This window comes from Nicotiana tomentosiformis, chromosome 2, assembly GCF_000390325.3.
Source record: "Nicotiana tomentosiformis chromosome 2, ASM39032v3, whole genome shotgun sequence".
In the NCBI taxonomy this organism is placed as follows: domain Eukaryota; kingdom Viridiplantae; phylum Streptophyta; class Magnoliopsida; order Solanales; family Solanaceae; genus Nicotiana; species Nicotiana tomentosiformis.
This window is the reverse complement of record NC_090813.1, coordinates 85758066-85775758: the sequence shown is the minus strand read 5'-3', so window position 1 is coordinate 85775758 and position 17693 is coordinate 85758066. Positions and strand designations below refer to the sequence as shown.

The 17693-nt window shown below is 41.7% G+C and overlaps 1 long non-coding RNA gene across 1 annotated transcript; it reads right to left on the bottom strand.

Moving 5' to 3' along the window:
- Positions 1–513: 513 nt before the first annotated feature.
- On the bottom strand, positions 514–865 carry LOC138904974 (uncharacterized). The gene is made up of 2 exons (XR_011413497.1): positions 670–865; positions 514–588 (listed from the first exon to the last, which is right to left on the bottom strand). It is a non-coding gene; the product is annotated as an uncharacterized lncRNA (long non-coding RNA).
- Positions 866–17693: the final 16828 nt, after the last annotated feature.

Below are 17693 nucleotides of genomic sequence, written 5' to 3'. Positions count from 1 at the left end.
ACGTCTCTAAGCCGCCTTAATTTGGCCGTAGCCTTTGGGTATGCTTCTTGGGCTTATTTCCCAATATCATTTCGAACTTGTTCGAAGTGTTAGTCCCCGAGAGTGATGTCCTTGGCCTATACATCGAGGGGTGCCTCTTTGAGGTCTTATGAATTTGAGTTTAGATTACTCGAATATGTCGATCGTCGATGGTAGTCCCCGAGTGTACGAGGTATATTTGCACTTGGCCCTTGATCCATTTCTCACAACATCATAAGTTTGGGGCTTGTATAGTAGAAAATTTTCTTTGAGACACAAGATGTTTGATATAGAAAGAATGCTTCTTTGTATAATTTATACATGCGTACATGTTTTGCCATCGGGGCTCGACTAATCTATACAGACACGGTTCATTCGACTGTTTGGCCCATTACAAAGTTTCTCTATCGTGACCCTTTGACACTAAGTATTTTCCTCGAAAGTGTAACATCCGAGGGTGATGTCCCCTAGTATTCGAGGTTGATTATAAAGAAGCCTTGGATACTGTTGAATTGTCCTCAGGTAGCACATAATTGTTGCCTCGTTAAAAACCTCGCCGGAAAAACCCACCTGGGACAAAAACCGATCTAAGGGAAAAAGATTGCAACGCGTGCTTTATAACCTGAGGTCTCGATGTCTTCGATCAAACACCTTAGCAATAATACCGTTTGAGAAGCGATATGTTCTAATTATTTGGCAGTTGTTCGCCGTCCATCGTGCCAAGCTTATAAGATCCCTTTCCGACGATGTCGAGGACTTGGTAGGGTCCCTCCCCATTTGGGCCGACCTTTCCTTCATTAGGATCTTGAATGTTAATGGTGACTTTCCTCAGGACTACATCCCTGACTCTGAAATGGCGAAGGTTGGTTCTCCTATTGTAGTATCGTTCGATTCGTTGCTTTTGTGCAGTCATTCGAACGAGTGCGGCTTCCCGTTTTTCATCCAATAATTCGAGGCTAGTATTCATAGCCTTGTGATTTGACTCTTCTGTTGTATGTCAAAACCTGGCACTGGGTTCCCCGACTTCGACTGGAATCAAGGCTTCAGAGCCATATACTAAGGAGAACGGGGTTTCCCCCATACTGGACTTTGATGTTGTTGATATGCCCAAAGGACTTCAGGTAGAATTTCTCTCCATTTCCTCTTAGCGTCGTTCAACCTTTTTCTTAGGTTTTGAATGATAGTCTTGTTCGTCGATTCGGCCTGTTCGTTCCCACTAGGGTGATACAGTGTTGATAACATCCTTTTTATTTTGTGGTCTTCGAGGAATTTCGTCACTTTTCTGCTGATAATTTTTTTTCCATTGCCACACACTATTTCGGCAGGTATCCCAAATCGACATATGATATGATCCCAAATGAAGTCTATAACCTCTTTCTCTCTCACTTTCTCGAACGCCTGTGCTTCAACCCATTTATAGAAATAGTCAGTGATAAATAAAATGAACTTAGCTTTACCTGGGGCCGATGGCAGAGGGCAGATGATATCCATTCCCTATTTCATGAATGGTCATGGGGATATGACTGAATGAAGTTGTTCACCGGGCTGATAGATCATCGGTACAAACCTTTGACATTTATCACATTTTCAAACAAACTCCTTAGTGTCTTTTTTCATGCTATCCCAGTAGTATCCTGCTCTAATGATTTTGTGAATCAATGATTTAGCGCAGGAGTGGTTCCCACAAGTGCCTTCATGGAACTCTCGTAGAATATAATCGGTGTTTCCAGGTCCTAAGCATACTGCCAATGGTCCATCGAATGTCCTTCTGTATAATGTTCCATCTTCAGCCAATGTGAATCGAGCAACTTTGGTTTGTAGGGCCCTCGACTCTTTAGGGTCCGATGGGAGCTTTCCGTTCTTCAAGTATTCAATATATTTATTCCTCCAATCCCAGGTTAAGCTTGTAGAGTTTATCTCGACATGACCTTCCTCGATCACGGATCTCGAGAGTTAAACGATAGTCCCCCAGCTGATCTCATCTTTCTCGATCGATGACCCCAAATTTGCATGTGTATCGGCCTCACTGTTTTATTCTCGAGGTACATGCTGCAAAGTCCATTCTTTGAAACAGTGCAAAGTTACCTGCAGTTTGTCCAAATACCTTTGCATTCTATCCTCTCGAACTTCAAAGGTTTTGTTTACTTGGTTCATTTGGATTTAATTGTACCTGGAATAGGCATCGAGAAAAGTAAGGATCTCGTGGCTGGCCGTGGCATCGATCATGCGATAGATGTTAGGCAGTGAAAAAGAATCTTTGGGGCACGCCTTGTTTAAATCCTTGTAATCTACACACATTCTAAGTTTGTTCCCTTTTTTAGGGACTACAACCACATTGGCTAACCATTCAGGATATTTCACCTCCCGAATGGACCCTATTTTGAGAAGTTTAGTTACCTCGCCCTTTATGAATGCGTGCTTTACCTCGGACTGGGGTCTTCTCTTTTGCTTCACCGATTTGAACCTAGGGTCCAGGCTTAGCCGATGCATCGTTATCTCCGGTGGGACCCCTGTCATGTCTAAATGGGACCAAGCAAAAGAATCTATGTTATCAATAAGAAATTGAATAAGCTTTTTTCTGAGTTCGATGGTTAATGCCGTTCCCAGGTATACCTTTTGCTTGGGCAGGTACTCGATCAATATAACCTGTTCCAGCTCTTCGACCGTTGATTTGGTGACGTTAGAATCTTCGGGAATAATAAAAGTTTGAGGGGTCAGAAAATCCTCCTCTTCTTCTTCTATCTCCTGCTTCCCCGATTCGGTCGAGGCTGGTGGTTGTGATTGCTATTTGACTTCCTGTTTACCTTTGATGCTTGACCTTTCCGAGGTTGATAGTGTTGATATCAGTGTTACCTCATCGACCGCAAATATTTCCTTTGCAGCGTGCTGTTCCCCGTATATTATTTTTACACTGTTTGACGTTGGGAATTTTATCATTTGGTGGAGAGTCGAAGGAACTGCCCTCATATTGTGGATCCAAGTCCTTCCGAGCCGGGCATTGTACCTCATGTCGCCCTCGATTACGTGGAACTTGGTATCTTGAATGGTTCCATCCACGTTCACCTATAGGATAATCTCTCCTTTAGTTGTTTCACTGGACATATTGAAGCCGTTTAAGACCCGAGCTGCGGGCACGATTTGATTTTGTAGGTCGAGCTGCTCCACGACCCTCAACCGGATGATATTCGCCGAGCTACCTAGATTCACTAAAATACGCTTAACTTGAACTTATTTAATAAGATAGAAATTACCAGAGCGTCGTTGTAGGGCTGAAAAATGCCTTCTGCTTCTTCGTTGTTGAATGATAAAGTGCTTTCGGGCACATAATCTCGGGTTTGTTTTTCCCTAGTGATTTATACCTTAGTGCGTTTGAATATGGGTCCATGTGGAATGTCGACCCCATCGACGATCATATGAATGACATGTTGGGGTTCCTCTTGTTAATGTTTCCTGTTGGCATCCCTTTCTCTGAAATGATTCTTGGCTCGATCGCTGAGGAACTCTCGAAGGTGGCCCTCATTGAATAGACGGGCTACCTCCTCCCTTAACTGCCTGCAATCCTCGGTCTTGTGACCATGTGTGCCATGATACTTGCACATTAAATTTGGGTTTCTTTGGGAATGATCAGTTTGTATGGGTCTGGGCCACCTAGTATCTCTGATCCTTCCGATTGCCGATACAATGCCCGATGCATCGATGCTAAAGTTATATTCCGATAACGGAGGTGCCTCTGTGGGACCGACATACTTGTCAAAACCACTTTTGCTCATAAGTCCCCAAGAATTCTGTCCTCGATCACTTCTTCGATCGTTCCGGGCCGAATTGCATCCTGAACTATTGTTCCTTCGATCTACAGTATATGGTTGATATCAGTCTCTGTTCGACCTTGGCTCACTGTCGACGTCCCTTGGTTTTTAATTGACGACCTGTTTGGATGTACTGAACCGGAAGGGGCTCCTAATTGGTCGTCCTCGACCCTGATCTTCGATTGATATCGATTGTGCACATCTGCTTAAGTTACAGCTGGATACTCGATCAAATTTTATTTCAACTGACGTGATGCTATCGAACTTCGCTCGTTCAACCCTTGGGTGAAAGCTTGAATGGCCCAATCATCTGTGATCGGTGGCAACTCCATGTATTCCATTTGAAATCGGGACACGAACTCCCTCAGCATTTCATTGTCCATTTGTCTCACCTTGAAAATGTCCGATTTTCTCGTTGCGACCTTTATGGCCCCGTCGTGTGTCTTTACGAAAGAATCTGCTAACATGAAAAATGAGTCGTTGGAATTTGGTGGCAGGTTTTGATACCAAATCATTGCTCCCTTTGAAAGGGTCTCTCCGAATTTTTTCAACAACACAAATTCGATTTCATCATCTTCTAAATCGTTACCTTTGATGGCGCATGTATATGAAGTAACATGCTCATTGGGATCGGTGGTCCCATTATATTTGGGTATGTCTGGCATACAAAACTTCTTTGGAATAGGCTTCAGAGCTAGACTTGGAGGAAACGACTTTTGTACAAACTTCTTCGAATCCATCCCTTTCAAGATTGGCGGTGCCCCCGGTATTTGATCAACTCGAGAGTTGTATGTTTTCACTTTTTTATCGTTGGCTTCGATTCTCTTCTCCCCTGATTCAATTCTTTTGGTGAGCTCCTCGAGCATTTTCATTACCGTAGGATTAGTCTTTGATTCGTTACAGTTTGACCTTTCTGGTACTGGCTCGGTATGGCGAGTAATTTCCGGCTCGACCCTATTCGTAGTTCTATGTTAATTTTGTAACTGAGCAATAGCGGCTTGCTGAGCCTGAAGCATCTCGAATATCACTTGGAGACTGACTCATTCGTCTCCTCTGCCCTGTGTTCCTTGGCCACTAGATCGGCCTTCTTTGCGTACACTCCCATCGAGACCTGCGCCTAGGTCCGCGTTTAGAGCAACGTGCGAACTGACATCGACTGGGTTGGCAACCGGTGCTCCCCCGAGATTATCCTGTAGCACCTCGACTCCTGGAGCAATCATATTTTCGTTTTCACCGTAGAATCCGAGGCCATTGTCACCGTGTGTGGATGCGTTTTGTGAGTTTGACATATTTTAACCTGAAAGCAAAAATACTTGACAAGAACAATCGTAAAATAGTGTATTTTACCAGAATCAGTACTGAACAATCACTATTATCCTTAGCCCTACGGTGGACGCTAAACTGTTTACCCGACAAATTGAGTAACAATTAAACTTATATTATAGTTTTAAGGACATGTGATTTAAACCAGCACCAATTGATAAATAACGAATTAAATAGATAAATTGGATAATAAAATAAATCAAACCGGTCTGCAAACAATGCCTCGACCTCGATTCGAGATAGTCTCGAGGTTAGTTAATAAGAATAGTAGATGATGGAACAAATAATGATGAATAGTAAGTAAAAGAAAGCAACGTATGTGTATATTCTTATCAGTAAATAATAATTGTCCCCCTTACAAGTGAATGTGACCCCTCTTTATATAATAGAGGAATACTATACAACTCTAATAACAGAAGTAGATCCCATGATTGACACTAATAACCGCTTTGATTTTATCTGTTCCGGAATTTCCGCCTTGACTTTCGATCGGTTATTGATATCTTGCCATTCCGTTATTACGCCTTACTCGAAGTCAGTCATGCTTGATCTCGATTATTGCTGGCCTCGATCTCAATGAACACTTCGATCTCCAGGCGTGATGTTATATCTTCGAGCTCGAGCCCGATCTATTATGACGTTACCCTCGAGGCAACTCCCCTACCAACGAAATCGGGTATGCCCGATTTCGACCGTTTACATATATCATGGAACAAGAAAACGGTTGAATTATACAGAGAAAACATAACACTGCCTCCATCCTCCAAAAAAAAAAAAAACATGGGTTATCGGAGTACAATATGATTCAAACATCAGAATTATGTATGTTTTTTTTTCAATATATATCAATTTGAATACTTAGAAATTACGTAAAAATTACAAAATAGTTGAAAAGATTGTAGCCAAAGAAAAAGTTATTTGTCTGGTCAAATTAGTAATAGTATTGTCTTATTTGAGACGGGGAAACACAAAATCCAAGAATACCTCTATTTTTCTAGAATTAAAGACCACTAAAATTATGGGATGTAAGTTGGTCAAAGCATAATCTAGAATAAGTACTATAAACAAGGACAGTTAGACAAGACTTTGATTGACTACAACATTTAGCTTTTAAAAATTAAGTCAACAAATTTTTTATTGGTAAGAAGGATCTGTACTTACCTTAGACACATGCATGCATGGACTTGCATGACACTCCACACTTTTGACTTCCATTGTTCCACATGCAACAAAACCCATTTTGCCTTTTTAATTACGTTCTTACTTAACAAACATAGAATATATATATATATATATATATATATATACACGTGTGTGTTGAGATGGAGATCGGGTCTTTATTGTTTGAAATTTCTGTCTTAATCACATCATCTTAGAGTCTAACATGGCAACAACCTAGCGAAAAAACAACCGTCGCTAGGTTGTATAACCTGTGGTTAATCCATCTGGGATCGAATCCCCCCCTCAATGCCTTCTAGGTTGAGCATGTCGCGCATGACTTGTCTAATGTGTGGTTTGCAGGTTGAGCATATCGCGCATGACTTGTCTAATGTGTGGTTTGCAGGCTATTACACAGGACATGTTTACCCGCACAAGGTGCTCACCACAGAATGTTCACCCGAAGGGCAGAGGATGTGGCAGAGATAGTTTTTCCATCTTACCAAAAAAAAACCTGCGGTTAATAGAAAATTCAAATAATATAAAACCCAGTCTCCCGACACACATTATATTCCTTCTTCTGAAGTTTGTTAAGTAGGAATAGAGGAAGTCAAGAAGGGGTACTTTAGTTGCATAGAATTAAAAATACAGTCATGCAACTTCTTGCATCTTTCTATGGCAACAATTCAAACTGTTTCTAGAGAAACCAATTACTTAAAATTATTTAATTTGTTGACCTTATTTTTTAAAGAAGATTTAACCTAAATAGCAGCCTACCTAATCTCTTAAACTTGAAATAATCATCGGATGTATAATATATATATAGTTAATATAATATATGTATACCGACAAAAAAAAAATAAACATTAAAATTTATGTTACAATCCCTTTTTTAAAAGGCTAAATTTGGTAGTCAGTGAAAGCCGTACCTAGCTAACTGTTCTTTGCGTATGGTACTAGCTAAATTCTAGATTCAAACTATACACGAATTCTTAAAACATAAGTTTTCATTAATTTTGGAGTGTTAGTGGTAGTTAGTGATAGATGAGGATGTAGAGGGAAAAAGGCAACTGGTCCTTTATTGGAAGACTATAGAAGAAAAGAAGTATTTTTAAACACTTTTGTCCATGAAATATAATTATTAGTGAAAAAAATTGGATATGCAATTTATATAGTCAAAGATGGGTGTAAAATGTAGCTCGAAATTAATTATATAGTTCAGTCATCTAATTAATATTTATATTTAAATTCTTTTATGTTTTAAACATTTTTATTTTTAAATAAATTAAAGACTGTTATAAACAATATATCTACGGTATTGGAAATTCATGTTTTATACCTCCAAAATATTGATACAAAAAATTTCGCGTACTGTTCTTCTCTTGTCAATACTCTGAAATATTTACTTCGTTTTCCTGGGAAAATTTATCCACTTTGTGGAAAATCCTTTTGTCGTTTGGCTGAACTTGAATTTCTTTGACTTTGTAAATTCTGATTAAATTTCTTAAGGATGATTAATAGTTTAATATATTTCAAAGCTCCTGTTTTTTGTTCCAGCAATTCATTCCCATTTCCCAAGTGGGTCGTATATAGTCAGAGAGGAAGATAGAAAAAATTAGAACGATATTTCTCGGAATTTAAATCCTGCACAAAAATATTGCATGTAAAGCTGCAATACTAGATTGCAAAACGTCACCCCTGTCTAATCTTTTTCCATGAAAATTCATGGTGATACAAGCAAAAGAAAGAAACGTATATTTTCAATATTCCAAAGAGAAATTCTTGGAAAAATAGTTTCAAACAAAAACAAAGAGTGGACTGACCATTGATTACCTTTCACCAAAATGCTAGGAAGTTTTCTGGAAAATTCACTGTCCATATAATTATTCTCAAGAGACAAGAATGAATAAATTGAGAAGAATATATTGTTATCAGCCAGGGTTGTTGGGATAGATACGATCCCTCCACTCTTAACCAAAGATTCGGGTTCGAAACTTGAGAATTAAAAAAATTCTGATAAAGTTAGAACTCTTCTCCTTTAATGAATCCGGATTAATCAGGGCTTCAACTTGAATACGTGAGAAAACGATAAATAAATAAAAAGAGAAGAATTGATGGATGACAACATGCTTAAGCAGCAACAATTCTATATGTATTTTCACCACTTTCTTTCTTCTTCAATTAGAATTTTGAAATCAGAATGACGTCAATACTTTTTCTCTGTTTCTTCACTAGGGAAGAAATCATACGGAATTTTAGTGAAGCAACCAATTTGGATTGAAATTAGTTACTATCAGATTTCCTGATTGGGGAAGCATGACACTGATTTTCATCTACCATTTCACGATAATTTAACCGATTTGGGAAAAACTTAGTCATAATCAGATAAAGAAAAAGCATAAGAAAATAAATTACTCAAATGAAATAGGTTAAATAATCTAAATAGTACTGAGTAAAATGGAAGGAAAATCACTGGAGAGGAGCCGAATCCTATTCATCTGTCATTCTGATCATTGTAGTTGTAGACTAACGAGAAAAATGCCCCACTAAATTATTATCCATTTTATATCGTAACAATCATAAATAGTGTCAAACAGGCAATGTAGGACCCCAATCAATTAATTACTACCGTAGCGTTGATACTATTTCCTTTTGTTAGTCACGAGTCACACGATACGTTATATGGGACAAAAGAATTTTTTTGTTTTGCTTCAATCAACAACCCATTTTATGGCATTACCTAATTGTTTGTATCTCGTTCTTTTTTTATGTTTGATAAAAATCAAAGGAACAAGTGAAATGACGTACTGTCGCAGCTGGGTGAATTGGCGAGGTCAAGCAGCAAAAACTTGTGTGAAAATTACCAGTGATCACTGTGATATTCAAGGTCAAAAATCTTTCTGTTCAAACTGAATTATTTGTGTTTGTATTTGTCCGTGTATGTTTTAATGCATATGTTATCTTAGTACTATTACACATACCTGCAACTTCTCTACTATTTCCCTCTAAACAACCATTTACGGGACAACATTCTTGCACTTGCCTAAAGTTTCTCTCTATAATCTATATAAACAGAACTTATCAGTTGCATCTTTTACACAAACTACAAAGCCTATCTTTAGCTCTTCATGTTAGGGATATAGTAGCTATGCCCTAGATTCAGTCTCATATTTGATGATTTGAACATATTTTTGTGAACGTTATTTGATATAAAATTATTTACCCGAAAAATCGGATAACGTTAAATTTAGATATGGTTCTAAGGGTATGCAAATTTCTTTGATACAAAATGACGATACAAGTATTTTTTGCTATGAAATGGGAAATGATGGACGGGAAGACTCAAAAATATTAGAAGAACAAGCATAATGAAATCTTAATATGTCCTTGCTCTCTATTGCAGTCTATCTCCCTTTTAATAGTAGAGGGTTACTACTTTATATATAACAACATAAAATAATACATATAGTGGAGAACCCATGATGGTTTGTCTCTCCCTTGATTCTCGCCAAGATTCTCTCCCTTGGTGCGGTTGTAACGGCTCTTGTCTGTGAGCTTGGCACTGACTCGAGCTTGGTGCTAGATCGAATCTCCAGTCTTAGTTCGAGCTCGGTTCTGCCTTGGAGCATCGATATTCGGGGCCTGTGTCGGTTGGCGTTACCCCGTAGTCTGATTCGGACGCGGGCTCGATAATGATATCGAGTTTTGCGGTTGATTGGTCTTATAGCTCGAAGCTCGACGTCTCTACTTCGGAATTCGTCCGAGCTCGTAATGCGGATACCCTTCGATTGAAACGTCATTGTCTCGACCGGTCTTTATGACTGAGAATCGGTTTTGAACGTACACAAATAGTCCCCTCATTTCTCGGAAAGGATGTGGCGAGGAACGATATGATTTCCCTGCGGCTCGATCAAATTTATGCCGATGTTTCTATCGAACCCGATCTCGACGTATGTGATAGCTATCCCATCGGCTCTGTTTTACCGAGGCATTTAATGTGTATCAGACGGTGGTCGGCCATCGCTGATACCGAACCGTCAGGCCTTAGTCTATAAATAATCTTTCCACACAACTTTTACCATTTTTGCGCCTTCTCCTCTTCCAGACTTTCCTATTTATCCTCTCTACTTTGCTGTTACGGGGCCGTCCATACCAGAATTTTGGTGCTGTCTATTTTCTCCTTTTTACTCTTTCCTTTCATATCAATGGCAAAAACTTCCAAAACCGTACCTCAGAAGGAAAAAGCCTCTTCCTCACGGCCGTCTGATGATAAGGCGCCGGCGGAGCCGCCAGTTCATGACTATGTTCCTGGCTCGTGCATTTTGAAAACTGATTTTAAGGTGGAGAACCCTTCCTCCATTCCGGGTCGATGCGAACACGTATCGATGTATACATTCTCTATAACGGAGGATCATCTCGAGGCCGTCCGAAAAGACTGCAACTGGGGTTCCGAGGTCGTGTTGCAAATTCCGTCTTCCGATGAGGATGTTACCACTTACGTGGAGGGGTTTTTAAGTGTTTACACTTATCCCTTCACACTGGGATCTGTCAACCCGGTGATTATTGATTTCTGCAAAAGGTATCAAGTCACCTTTGGCCAAATCCATCCCTCTTTATGGCGTATAGTGATCTTATTGCGCTTCTTCTCCATCAAAGCCGGGGGGTTGGATTTTTCTCTGAACCACCTCATACGACTGTATCGGCCTCAGATCTTTCGAGGGCTAATCAGACTTCATCGTCGGGCATCGAAGGCATTGATGTCGAGCATCGATGAAGACAAGGATCGAGGTTGGATGGGTCGTTATATCCGAGTGAGGACCCACGATCTCATTCCGGAGGAGAAGATGCCGTTCCCTGAAGAATGGAATTTTGACTGTAAGTGATTTTTGTTCACTTTTCAGGTGCTTTTTCGATTTTTTTTGATGTCCTTCCCTGATGTTCAGCTGCCCCTTGGATGCCACAAGCGGTGCCCGACCACGAGGACTGGGTTCGGAAGCTGGCCTCGACCTCTTCTTATGTCGAGCGTGCTTGGCGTGATTTGGCAAAAGGCAGATGGGAGGCCAAGAACCATGGTGAGGTTTGCTTCTTGTTTCCTTCAAAGTATTATTTGTGTTCTATTCGTTACCGATTTCCTCTTGTGTAGGCATAACCAGGGATGCCACTTTGAGGCCTTCGAGCGGCGAACAAGGAAACAAGTCCCAGGTCCCTAAACAGGGGGAAGATAAGAAGCAAAAAGCTTCCTCTCGGTCGGGGGACCCCAAGCCCAAAACTCGCAGGGTGAAGAGAAAAACAATTGCCCTTTCGATTGACTCGGTCCAACGACTGATAGAAGAAGAAGAAGAAAATAGCTCCTCGGCTTTGGTAGTCCGGTCTACGGAGGCCATCGAGGTTGCCAGAGCTCCCGAGCCGATGGCGACTGTGCATGTCGGGGTTGTTCCCGAAGACCAAAATCTCGACCGGAGTACTCCGAGCGATTTGCTCGGGGCTATGACAATGGGTGATTCACCTTCTCTTCCATCTTTTTCTGAGGAGGCGCTGAAGGAAGCTCGAGAATTGAAGACTCCCGATATTGGCACAGGCTCTGGTGCAGGGGATCCTTTCAGGGATTGTTTTACTGGAGTCGACGATGGTTCCGATATCGGTGACGCTTCTTTTTTATTAGAGGAGGCTCAGCGTTTCATTACTCGGGTAATGATTCTTCCATACATCGTTTATTTGTTCTTTTCCATACTTGACTCGTGTTTCTTACTGTGCAGGCCATTAGTAGGTTTCGAGTCGATCTTAGCCAGTGTGAGGCCGAGCTTCGGAAGGTCTCAGGTGAGAGAGATGCCCTGCAGCTTCTTTGTAGCCAAAAGGACGAGGCTATAAAGGACCTCCAAGCGGATTTGGCTAAGGTCCGTGAAGAAGGGGTCGAGCTCGATAAGCAGATGAGCCTCGTTCTGTTAAAGTATGGGTCTGACTCAACCGTGGGAGTTAACCCTTCGTTGTCTCAGTTGTAGCAGAAGATCGAAAAGATCGAGTTACTTCGAGAAGAAGTCGATCAAATCTGAGCTGAATGCAATCGGTGGAAGGAGACCCTCGACCGCCTGGCAGCGGAAAAAGAGACCATTTTAACAAAATTATTATCGGCCGACGTTCAACTTTGAAGTGTCAAGCAAAAGGGGTCGGTTCAAGCTAAGAAGATTGAGGATCTTGAAACACGACTTGCTGAGGCTAAGGCGGAGGTTGAGTCATCGAAAGTCTTGGCGGATAAGTCCATTGCTGTATATCGGGCTGATGCTGAGGCTGGTCAGATGGAGGCCCGGGCATCGGCGAAGGTCGCCGATACTCGAGCTCATTGGTTTGCCGAACTTGCTAAGTGTAGGTCTCAGAGGGAGACCCTCGAGGAGATACACGCTCGAGGTTTCGACCTTACCGAAGAGGTGAAAAAGGCAAAACAGCTCGAAGCGGAAGCTGAAGCCTTGGCTTCTGATGATGATGATGATGATGATGGTAGCGAAAGCGGATCCGAGGACAGGGAGGAGCTCGACCAGGAAGCTTAGTTTCAAACTCTTTATGTTTGTACATTAATCTTGTAGGCGATTTTCGTATATATATGTATAATCAGGTTGACTTGTTTTTGTTCTGTGAAGACTTTTAATCGAATGTTGACCTTGTAGTCTCTCTGATCGATCAGATTTGTAGCCCCTGGGTTTGCTTGTTGAGTCGATGATTCAAACTTTGAAGGAACATAATCCGTAGATGTAAAAAGTAGCTTATTAGCCATCGAGTGAATGTTTGGAACTTGAAATATTGTAGCCCGTAGGCGTAATGGTCGAGTGCGTGCTTGCTCGAACTTGAGATAAAGGTAGCCCATAGGCTTAATATTCGAGAGATTATTTTGAACTCGGAATGTAAGTAGCCCGTAGGCTTAATAGTCGAGTGAATGATTCAAACTCGAAATTTAAGTAGCCCGTAGGCTTACATGGTAGAGTGAGTGCTTTGCTCAAACTCAGAATAACAGTAGCCCGTAGGCTTAATAGTCGAGTGAATGTTTCGAACTCGAAATGTAAGTAGCCCGTAGGCTTAAATGGTAGAGTGAGTGCTTTGCTCAAACTCGGAATAACAGTAGCCCGTAGGCTTAATAGTCGAGTGAATGTTTCGAACTCGAAATGTAAGTAGCCCGTAGGCTTAAATGGTAGAGTGAGTGCTTTGCTCGAACTCTGAATAACAGTAACCCGTAGGCTTAATAATCGAGTGAATGATTCGAACTCGAAATATAAGTAGCCCATAGGCTTAAATGGTAGAGTGAGTGCTTTACTCGAACTCAGAATAACAGTAGCTCGTAGGCTTAATAGTCGAGTGAATATTTTGAACTCAAAATGTAAGTATCCCGTAGGCTTAAATGGTAGAGTGAGTGCTTTGCTCGAACTCAGAATAACAGTAGCCCGTAGGCTTAATAGTCGAGTGAATATTTCGAACTCGAAATGTAAGTAACCCGTAAGCTTAAATGGCAGAGTGAGTGCTTTGCTCGAACTCAGAATAACAGTAGCCCATAGGCTTAATAGTCGAGTCAATGTTTCGAACTCGAAATGTAAGTAACCCGTAGGCTTAAATGGTAGAGTGAGTGCTTTGCTCGAACTCAGAATAACATTAGCCCGTAGGCTTAATAGTCGAGTGAATGTTTCATACTCGAAATGTAAGTAGCCCGTAGGCTTAAATGGTAGAGTGAGTGCTTTGCTCGAACTCAGAATAACAGTAGCCCGTAGGCTTAATAGTTGAGTAAATGTTTCGAACTCGAAATGTAAGTAACCCGTAGGCTTAAATAGTAGAGTGAGTGCTTTGCTCGAACTCAGAATAATAGTAGCCCGTAGGCTTAATAGTCGAGTGAATGTTTCGAACTCGAAATGTAAGTAGCCCGTAGGCTTAAATGGTAGGGTGAGTGCTTTGCTCGAACTCAGAATAACAATAGCCCGTAGGCTTAATAGTCGAGTGAATGTTCGAACTCGAAATGTAAGTAGCCCGTAGGCTTAAATGGTAGAGTGAGTGCTTTGCTCGAACTTAGAATAACAGTAGCCGGTAGGATTAATAGTCGAGTGAATCTTAATTCTGGTTCCACAATAAATCTCAAGTCATTGCACATGTGTTTATGTTTGGGCCGATCTTTATGAGCATGGTTCATTTTGACCATTTGGCCCTTACAATTTTTCCTGTTGGAATCTTGTTGTGAGATGACTATCTTGCATCTGAACTCAATATATTTGAGGGCCCTGATGCTCCCCCGGTATTTGAGGTCTGTTGGAAAGAGGCCTCGGATATTGTTGAAAGTGCAGCATGATCGATGGTTGCCTCATTAAAAACCTTACCGAAAAACCCATTTGGGAGAAAACCGGTCTAAGGGAAAAAGAGTGCAACGCGTGCTCTTGATCGAAAGATCTTCTTCAGTTCTTGTTTGGACTTCTGCATGGGTTAGTTAGATGAATATGCAAAGGTCGTGCCTTAGCAGTAGTACCGTTTTAGATGTGATACATTCCAACTGCTTGATAGCTGTTTGCCGTTTATGATACCGAGCCTGTATGATCCTTTTCCAACGTTCTCGAGCACCTGGTATGGTCCTTCCCAATTTGGTCCTAATTTTCCTTCATTCGGATTCCGAGTATTGATGGTGACTTTTCTTAACACTAAGTCCCCGGGTTTGAAATAGCGGAGTTTAGTTCTTCGATTATAGTACCTTTCGATCTGTTGCTTTTGGGTGGCCAATCGGATGAGGGCAGCTTCTCGTCCTTCGTCCGATAATTCAAGGCTGGTGTTCATAGCCTTGTTATTTGATTCTTCTGTCATGAATCGAAATCTGGGACTAGGTTCACCGACTTCAACTGGTATCAATGCTTCAGAACCATATACTAAGGAGAACGGGGTCGCCCCCGTACTGGATTTTGACGTTGTTCGGTATGCCCAAAGGACTTCGGGCAGGATTTCTCTCCATTTTCCCTTCGCGTCGTTCAATCTCTTCTTCAGGTTTTGAAGAATAGTCTTATTCGTTGATTCGGCTTGACTGTTCCCACTGGGGTGGTATGGTGTTGATAATATCCTTCTTATTTTGTGATCTTCGAGGAATTTTGTGATTTTGCTGCCAACGAATTGCTTCCTATTGTCGCATACTATTTCGGCGGGTATCTCGAATCGGCATATGATATGATCCCAAATAAAGTCTATGACTTCTTTCTCTCTTATTTTCTCGAATGCCTTCACTTCAACCCACTTCGAAAAATAGTCAGTCATAAATAAAATAAATTTGGCTTTACCTGGGGTTTACGAAAGAGGGCCGACGATGTCCATCCCCCATTTCATGAATGGCCACGGGGATAGGACCGAGTGAAGTTGCTCTCCGGCTTGATGGATCATTGGCGCAAACCTCTGACATTTATCACATTTACGAACAAATTCTTTCGTATCTTTGCCCATATCGATCCAATAATACCCCGCTCTGATCACTTTTCGGACTAATGTGTCGGAGCCGGAGTGATTGCCACAAGTGCCCTCGTGTACTTCCTAGAGGATGTAATTGGTATCTCTCGGACCTACGCATACCGCCATTGGTCCATTCAATGTTCTTCGATATAGTGTTCCGTCCGCAGCCAACATAAATCGAGCAACTTTAGTCCGTAGGGCCCTGGAATCTTTAGGGTCTGAAGGGAGCTTTCCGTTTTTTAAGTACTCAATATACTTGTTTCTCCAATCCCAGGTTAAGCTAGTAGAATTTATTTCGGCGTGCCCATCTTCAATTACTGATCTTGAAAGTTGGACGACAGTCCCCGAGCTCAAATCACCTACCTCGACCGACGATCCCAAATTTGCGAGAGCATCGGCCTCATTATTCCGTTCTCGTGGAACATGCCGTAGGGTCCATTATTTGAAATGGTGTAAGGTGATAAGCAGTTTGTCCAGATACCTTTGCATCCTACCTTCTCGGACCTCGAAGGTTTTGTTTACTTGACTCACCACCAACAAAGAGTCATAGTGTGCCTCAATGACTTCTGCTCCCAAGTTTCTAGCTAGTTCGAGACCTGCAATCATGGCTTTATCTTCGGCCTCGTTGTTAGTTAACCTGATAGTTTTAATATCTTGCCTAATAATGTTACCCATGGGGGGTTTTAAAACTATACCTAACCCGGACCCTTTTATATTCGAAGCACCGTCCGTAAAAAGGATCCATACCCCGGACGATATACCTGATTTCAAAAGGAGTTCCCTTTTGACTTCGGGTATGAGGGTTGGCGTGAAGTCGGCCATGAAGTCTGCCAAAATTTGAGGCTTGATGGCTGTGCGGGGTTGATATTCGATATCGTACCCACTGAGTTCGATGGCCCATTTGGCCAATCGGCCTGATAGTTTGGGCCTATGTAAAATATTTCAGAGTGGGCAGGTGGTTAATACGCTTATGGGGTGACATTGGAAATACGACCTTAACTTTCTAGATGCGCTTACCAGGGCAAGTGCCAATTTTTCTAAGTGCGGATACCTAGTTTCCGCTTCTCCTAAGGTCCGACTTACGTAATAAATGGGAAATTGCGTACCTCGCTCTTCTCGAACTAGGACGCTGCTTACGGCGACTTTCGATACCGCCAAGTACAGGTAGAGCTGCTCGTCCGCTTTCGGAGTATAAAGCAGTGGCGGGCTCGAGAGGTATCGTTTTAATTCCTGTAACACTTGTTGGAATTCCGGTGTCCAGGCGAAGTAGTTCTTCTTTTTGAGTAGGGAGAAAAATTTGTGACTTCGATCCGATGATCTTGAAATGAACCGGCCTAAGGCTGCAATTCTTCCCGTTAACCTTTGTACAGCTTTCACGCTTTCCACGATGGTGATGTCTTCAATGGCCTTGATTTTGTCGGGGTTGATCTCAATTCCCTGATTTGAGACCATGAAGCCGAGGAACTTGCCTGAATCGACCCCGGAAGCACATTTTTCGGGGTTGAGCTTCATGTTAAATTTCCTTAGAATCTTGAACGTTTCCTGCAAATGGGCCAAATGGTCCTCTGCGCGCAGGGACTTAACTAGCATGTCATCAATATAGACTTCCATCGTTTTACCTATTTGTTCTTCGAACATTCTGTTTACTAGGCGTTGATAAGTAGCTCCTGCATTAATATGTTCCATATCGGGTCACAAATGAAGTCTTTTCTGGTCGTCCGGGTTCATCTGAATTTGATTATACCCGGAATAGGCATCGAGAAAGGTGAGAATCTCGTGGCCAGCCGTGGCATCGATCATACGATCAATGTTGGGCAGTGGAAAGGAATCTTTGGGGCATGCTTTGTTCAAATCCTTATAGTCCACACACATTCTAAGTTTGTTTCCTTTTTTAGGTACAACAACCACATTGGCTAACCATTCGGGGTATTTTACTTC